The sequence below is a fragment of the Myotis yumanensis genome, unplaced genomic scaffold, assembly GCF_028538775.1.
Source record: "Myotis yumanensis isolate MYYU_CA2020_CCGP unplaced genomic scaffold, mMyoYum1.0.hap1 SCAF_22, whole genome shotgun sequence".
In the NCBI taxonomy this organism is placed as follows: domain Eukaryota; kingdom Metazoa; phylum Chordata; class Mammalia; order Chiroptera; family Vespertilionidae; genus Myotis; species Myotis yumanensis.
In genome coordinates this window covers 6771261-6779534 of record NW_027223773.1, presented here as the reverse complement: position 1 = coordinate 6779534, position 8274 = coordinate 6771261, and positions in this window count along the sequence as shown.

Genomic DNA, 8274 nt, shown 5'->3' with positions numbered 1-8274 from the left:
TTTGCCTCCCTCAGATCCTACATCGTCTTCTGTAAAAACAGAGATAATCCCACTCAGTTTAGAGGATTGTTGTGATAATTAAATGCATGGACATAAGTGAAATCCTCTGACGCCAGGCTCAGTAAGTATGGTCTCCTCCCCATTTCCCCTCTATCAGTCAGAGCAAAGCCTGTTCTTGGTGCCACAAAACCCCAAAGGGCATTAGGAAATGCCCTGGAAATGGTACATGTCATTGTATCATTCTAATCATTAGGCCCAGGTTGGGCTCAAGTCTCAGCTCCATGACTTCTTGAATGTGTGAGCTTTACCGACTCATGTACATAGCCTCAGTGTCCTCTTCCATATAATGGGGCAATAAGAACCCCCGCCTCAGATGGGTGTCAATGAAAAGTTGCATTGAAAGAATGCATACAGAGTGCTCAGCACAGTTCCTGGCACGTGGCAGCATGCATTCAAAAGCTGGTAGCTAGAGCATCTGCTTTTTAATCATCTTCGCTATCTTAATTTTACCCATTAGCACAGAAGAGAGAAGGGGTGGGGAGGGGGGATAACCAAAATGATTCTGCAGGCCTGGCTTTTGTCTTGGCAACCGAAGAGCTGGCCCCACTCCTTGATCCCATTCTAAGCACCCAAGGGCTTCGTGATAAAAAGTCCCAGGTAATTCCGACACTCTCTCTCCAGTTAAAGCAACCAGTGATAAAATATCAGTGAAGTCATCTCTCTCGGAGAGTCTGTTTAGAAGTAGGAAGTTAAAGCAATCTAGACTCTTCCACGCGGGGCAGGATATTCAACCCACCAGGGCATCCATCGTGCCCGTCACTATTTTTCTACCAAAGCCTGCTCAACGCCTTCTTTTTCCTTCCCCTTATTTCCCTGCCTTGTTTCAATCCTCCCTCTGTTGTTATTCATTTCCCTTCTTCCTTCTCTCCTTCCTCTCAGTCCCTGTGGACACTTGCAGGGCCCCTCATTGTAGCTTTAAGGAAGTCTGCCTTTGTCACAGGCTTATTTTAGTGTCCTCCCAGCCCATGCCCCTCCCATCACTAAGTTAGCACCTTCACTGAGATGCTCTATAGCTGCCTGTTTTCCCACAGTGGGGCAGGGAGAGGTTCACCTGGGCCCACCCTCTTCTCATTGGGGACACATTGTCCTGCCTGGGTGTTCATTCTTCCCAAGTGGTTCTTGAACTTCAAGTTCATCAGGATCCCCTGGAGGGCTGTTGGCACAGACTGCCGGGCCACTCCCCCCAGACTTTCTGATGGGCGAGTCTGGGTCAGAGCTCAAGGATTTACTTCTCTACCGACTTCCCAGTGGACGCAAATGCTGCTGGTGCGGGGATCACACCTTTGGAACCCCAGGTAAAGCGGGAAAAAACGAACTTGAGGACCAAACTCATTTGACTTCCATTCTGAACTTGGCCACTCACCGCAGAGAGCCCCAAGCAACTTATTTGTCCTCTGAGAAGCTCCACTTTTCTCCGCTGTAAAACTATGCTGAGAATATGGATGGAACTGGAGAGCATTATGCTAAGTGAAATAAGCCAGTCAGAGAAAGATAAATACCACATGATCTCACTTATTTGTGGAATATAGAGAACAACATAGACTGATGAACAGGGGACAGATCCAAAGACAGACAAACAGCGATCAGACTATCAGTCCCCAGAGGGAAAGTAGGGGAGGGAGCAGGTAAGCGGGAGAGATCAACCAGAGGACTTGTATGCATGCATATAAGCCAAACCAATGGACACGGACAACAGGGGGATGAGAGCATGAGTGCGGGGGGAGGGGGAGCAGGGAGGTTGGGGGTTAATGGGAAATGAGGACACATTTGTAATACCTTAACCAATAAAGAAATTTTTAAAAAAAGAAAAAGAAAAAAAATGCTGAGAATAACCTCACAGACCCACTTTGAGAATTAAACAAGGTCTTGTCTTTCTGGCTTTCCCTGGCAGAAGGAAAACAGACTAAACAGGACCAGAACCACTGAGCTGCCTGTGTAGCCATCGCTAGCCATGCAGGTGGCACTGGCCACCAAGACCAATGCCATATGGCAATTGTGGATGTGAGGCCTTGGCTCAGGTGGGTAACCACTTAAATGCAGAGTCTCAGGCCCTGGCCAGTGTGGCTCAATTGGTTGGAGCGTCTTTTTCCTGTGCACCAAAAGGTCTCGCGTTTGATTCTTGGTCATGGCACATACCCAGGTTGCAGGTTTGATCCCCAGTCAGGGCACATTCAGGAGGCAGCCAATCAATGTTTCTCTCTCTTCCTCTCCCTCTCCCTTCCTCTCTCTTTAAAACCAATTAAAAACAAAACAAAACAGATCCTTGGGTGAGGATTAAAAATATAATAATAAATTCAGAGTCTCAGAATTAGGTTACCTTCCCCTGACATTTCAGCTCCCTACAAAGGTATAATCTCAATAGTGAAGAAAAGCAAGTCCTTTTCATCTTCCTGGTCCTCATGCCCTCCCTCCCTTTCTCACGCCACTCACTCTGGAATCCGGCAGCTCATTCTAAGGGGTGCATTTTGTTCTAAACAGGAATGCACGGGGCCTGCATTCCTGTGCTCAGAAGAGAGTGTGGTCTCATGGGTGGGAAGCGGGAGTGGTGGGGTGGTCGGTTCTATTTCAAGCCTCCCCGCTGACTCACGGAGGCATCCCAGGGAACTGGCTTCACTTCTGGGCCTTGAGTTTTGTCTTAAAGGGAGGAGAGAGATGCCCTCCTTCGTAGGGTGCGTCTGAGGACAGAAGCGTTAGTGGTTGAGAAGCACTTGGAGGTGGGGAGTCATGTGACCTTGTCAAATACGGAATCCAGGAGGCACATTCTTTCTGCGCCTTCTCATCAGCATGACGATGCTTATGTCCAGTCGGTTGGGCAGGTCAAGACTCGATCCCGACCTATCTGAAGGGCCTGCAGTTTGGAAATACTCAAGAGAATGAGACTTTTTTAAGCACTTTTGCTGTCACCATCCCCCTCTTCTCTGAGGTGTGGGGCCAGCAGAATGGGGGAGCAGAAGAGAGATTTCATGAGCATCACACTGTAGATAAACACGGGGCCGTCCTTAGGCCCCAAGGAACCCAGATGGAGGCCAAGAGGATGATAGGAAAGTGAGGTGAGTGCACCTTTTCATAAGCAGCTGCTTACTCTGAGTGATCAGAAAATGATGACCTCTCCTGTCCACTGTGAGACTCGAGTGACTGACGTCATCTTTGCCTCAATCAAAAATTCACTTCTCCCTCTGCCCGTGTTGCTCCATGGTTGAGCGTTGACCTATGAACCAGTAGGTCGCGGTTCAATTCCTGGTCAGTGCACATGCCTGGGTGGGCTTGATCCCCAGTAGGAGGTGTGCAGGAGGCAGCCGACCAATGATTCTCATCTTGATGCTTCTATCTCCCTCTCCCTTCTAGTCTGAAATCAATAAAAATGTATTTTTAGAAATTCACTTCTCTCCTCCGCCTTTCTCCAAATCCCTTCTTTTCCTCCCATTACTTAAAAGGACCACATGGATCTTACACAGCTCACTAAGAGTGAGAGGACCTCAATGAGTTCTGCTCCCATCTCTGCCACTTACTAGCTCTCTGACCAAGCTCCATTCGCTTTGTCCATTTATTACGAAGACAAGGAAACCATGAAATAGGATGGGGTCGGAATCGAAGACTGCCCTTGACGGTCCCTTCCAGTTACAACAATCTCTCATTTGTTTCTTTCTCTCAGCCTCCCACCCTCCACTCCACGATTTTAATCTTTTTTTTTCCCCTTTCTCTGTCTTGTCTTGCTTGTAACATCTAGCTGGCGTGAGTCATGTTCATATGGCTATGAACACAGTCGGTTCTTTGTCATCTGTGATAATGAGAGATGGATCATGTGGATAACCCCAAACTGCAAACGCAATTCAGGACATTCCAGGCTGACTAACAGTCTAATATTTGGTTTGGGCCACGCTCGCTGAGTATCCATCAGCTGGCGAGCAGGATGGGCAGAGAGAGGTTAAGTAGGGAAGCCTTGAGAAGCGAGAGCCCCGAGGCCAGGATGCAAACATTGACCAAGTCTCTTCCATCAAGCAATGGCCTGTGTGTAGAGCATGCCTGGGGCCAGGGGTAAGGAAAGGGAATCATTGCCACAGGCTTTACGAGGCTGTGAACCTCAAGACCAGGTAGGATCAGGGTCTCAGTTCCAGAGTGGCTCAGCCCCCAGGGACAGCAAGGCCTCTCTGTAGGTTCTGCTACCTCTTTGATTCACCCACACTAAGAAGACAATGTGTGGCTGAAGCCTGTGTTGGAAACCCATCACAGCTCAACTCCTCCCTCTGGCCAATTTCACCCCCATCTTCTCCTTCCACGCTGACCCTAAGAGCACCTCCTACCGAGCATCCAGCAACCAAATTGCCATCTCACAGGAGCTTCCCGGGAACACAGCCTGTGACATACATACAGACAGGCACACCATCTGCAAGCCACAGTTCCAGAAGTTCTCAACACCGAGAGCTCTTCTTTATGAGTTTGGTGCCAACGTTTACTTGAGAGCAAAACATGACCTAAATCTGTAGCAGGCAGTTTATAGTTCAATGTATCCTATGCAGTTTACAGACATATCACTGTCTTTGACTATGACATACTGGTCCAGACTCCATGGGAACTATTAAGTATTATTTAGGATATAACCAAATTACCTTTCTAGAAACCAAATTCTAAATTCCAAAACACAGCTCATGCCAAAAGTTTCCGATAGGGCACTGTGGACCCATCCTGAGTGTATTTTGAAACTTACCTCGATACACGTGTCTTTTTATCGCAATATCATCATTAAGCATTTTGAAATCTAACAAATTAAGATCTCTCTCCCTCAGCACCGCTATTCTTTTGCAAAATAACTTATGTTATTCCTACCCATTTTACTCTTTGAGTCGAACTTCAGAATCATTTGACAAATACCCCTCCCCAAATTGGAAACAATATTAAGCATAAAAAATCTGAAAAGAATTAATACCTTTAAAGTACTTGACCATCCCATCTAAGAACATGATTAGCCTATCCCTTTATTCATGTTTACTTATATATCTTTAGCTGGTCTTTGAAATTTCTTTAGATAAGCTCCACACATTATTTTGGGAGGGTTATTGTAATGACTTAGCTTTTGGTTGTTAAGTCTTAAAGAAACTAAAAAAAAAATTCCAGTGATTTTTCCTAATTGTTTATAAGAAAAATTGTATTTTCATAGCTTTACTTTCTATTGCCTCTCTGCCATACACTGAAAACTGTGTATCCTCCTCCCCCAAATTCATAAGTTAAAACCTAACCCCCAAGGTGATAGCATTTAGAGGTGGGGCCTGGGGGAGGTGACTAGGTCCTGAGGGCACAGCCCTTGTGAATGGCATTAGTCCCCTTACGAAAGGGACCCCAGAGAGATCACTCGCCCCTTTCCACCACTGGAGGTCAAAGGAAGAAGACAGCTGTCTACAAACCAGGAAGCAAGCCCTCACCTGTCAATGAATCTGCCAATACCGTGATCTTGGACCTCCCAGTCTCCAGAACTGAGAGAAATAAATGTTTATCGTTTAAGCCACTCATCCCATGGTATTTTTTTCCTAGCAGTCCATGTGAACGAAGACATTCCTTTTCTGTAATTACATTAAGTCTAAGAAATTTTCAGTAATTTTAATTTCTTTGTATTTTCCCAGTACTGATTGATGCCATCTGCAAATAATGATGGTTTTGTTCTCATCAGGTATCCATGCCCTCTTTCTCATTTTCTGCCACACTGTGCTGGACAGGATGCTCACCACAATGCGAGGTAATGATGGCAGCTGCAGGAATTCTGGTCAGGTTCCCAAGTTTAATTGGAATTGTCCCTCGTGCTTCACCATTAAGCGTTACGTTGGCTAATATTTTATGACACTTAATCATCTACAGAAATATTATGTTCTTAGTTTTCTAAGAGTTTCTCTTTCATCTGTAAGGAAGATGTTGCATTGTATCGCATATTTTTTTACATCTGTTGAAATTACCCATATGCTTGTCCCTTTTGAGATATTGTTGTGATGTCATTTATTAATAGATTTCCTACTATTAAACCATTCTTGGGTTTTAGGATAGATTCTATTTCAATTGTAGTGGGTGAATTGCATTGATTCTTTACAGGAATATGGATTTTCAGGTGCATATTGATCATTGAGATCAGTAAACATTCTCAGATGGGAGAGAGCAGAAGTATGACCTGGGAAAATATTTATTTATTTTAATATATTTTTATTGATTTCAGAGAGGAAGGGAGAGGGCGAGATAGAAACATCAACAATGAGAGAGAATCATTGATTGGCTGCTTCCTGCACGTCCCACACTGGGGACTGGGCCCACAACCCGGCCATGTGTCCTTGACCAGAATCAAACCCAGGACCCTTCAGTCCACAGGCCGACGCTCTATCCACCAACCCAAACCAGCTAGGGCCACCTGGGAAATAATTTAACAGTGTATGATCACACAACCCAGAAAGAAGCCGTAACAGAAGAGAAAGATAAATTTGATTATTGAGATAATGTTAATTCTCTAACAGAACAAAATGCTCCATAGCCAAAGGACAAAGAGAGATTTGTTAAAAACAGCAAAGTGACATATCAATTTCACATTTTACAAAGTGTCCAGGCAATCAATTGCAAGAAGAGAAGAAATCAAGTAGTAAAGCGAACAATTATTACAAACAGAGAGTTTACAGAGAAAAAACTATAAATGGATGATAAAATTTGAAACAATGCCCAGCCTCTTTCATAATTACAGAAAAACAATACAGACCTGTAATGGATATTATTTTTAAGCCTATTCATATAGCAAAACTCCAAACACGTGATGATGCCACCCAGTCCTAGCAAGGATATGGAACACGGGCACTGGTGTTCCTTATTGTTTCTAGAGAAGGATTGGGCCATACTCATCAAATTGAAAATCCATGTATATTTGATCCAGCAATTCTGATCAGAATTTACCCTCTAGAGCAGTGGTTCTCAACCTTCCTAATGCCGCAACCCTTTAATACAGTTCCTCATGTTGTGGTAACCCCCAACCATAAAATTATTTTTGTTGCTACTTCATCACTGTCATGTTGCTACTGTTATGAATCGTCATGTAAATATCTGATATGCAGGATGTATTTAGGCGACCCCTGTGAAAGGGTCGTTGGACCCCCAAAGGGGTCGCGACCCACAGGTTGAGAACCACTGCTCTAGAGGTATTCACAAAACATACGTAGAAAGTGCCAAACTACACCAAAACAACCAATATGTCCACCAACAGAAACTGGCTCTCCAACATCCCCCAAAGGGTCCCGGATTGCAAGAGGATGCAGACCAGGCCGAGGGGTCCCACCAGTGCATGCTCAGCCCGGGGAGGGACCGCAGGAGGGCTCCAGGGTATGTCTGGCCTGTCTCCCCTAGTCCTAATCGGCCAGACCCCAGCAGCAAGCTAACCTACCGGTCGGAGCATCTACCCCCTAGTGGTCAGTGCACATCATAGCGACTGGTCGAACGGTTGAACGGTCAGACACTTAACATATTAGACTTTTATTATATAGGATAAGATTTGAAAACTACATTCTTGGGGCCCATCCCTAATGATTCTGATCCAATGGTGAGGACTGGGGCCCAGGAACCTGAAATTTTGGCAAATATTCCCAATAAATTTCACATAGGTAGCTGAGAAACACATTGAACATCTCCATTATGTTTTACCTCCTTCGGTATTGATATCAAGGTTAGGCCAGCAGAACAAGTGATTTGAATAGCTGTCCATGATTTTCTATGATCTGAAAAAAGTTACATCGCTTCAGAATGATCAATGTCTTGATAATTTCGGAAAAAAATTATCAATAAAACAAGAGTCTTTGTGGAAATAACTATTTGATACCTTACTGCCTTTCTTCGAAAGCTCTTTTTCTATTTATTCTTTTATTTATTTTGGGGATCCCAGTGAGTCAATTATACATTCGGTCCCACAGCCACACAAGTGTCTCCCTGGACCCAGGAGCTGCGGAAGCACATTGAATCCGTTGTTTCATTTCTTTCTGCTCAAGAGAGCCACCTACTGTGCCATTTTCACATTGTCCATGTCCACGCGAGTGACAAACCAGACATCTGGGGGGGGGGGGGGGGGTGACTTCGTTAATAATTCAAAATTGTATGAATGCCTTCTGTTCCTTCTCAGAAAATACACCCATAACTTTAAGAAAGGGATTCTTTTAATCTGACGTGTAATCATTCTCAAAGAAAAGTATTTAACTCGATTATGTA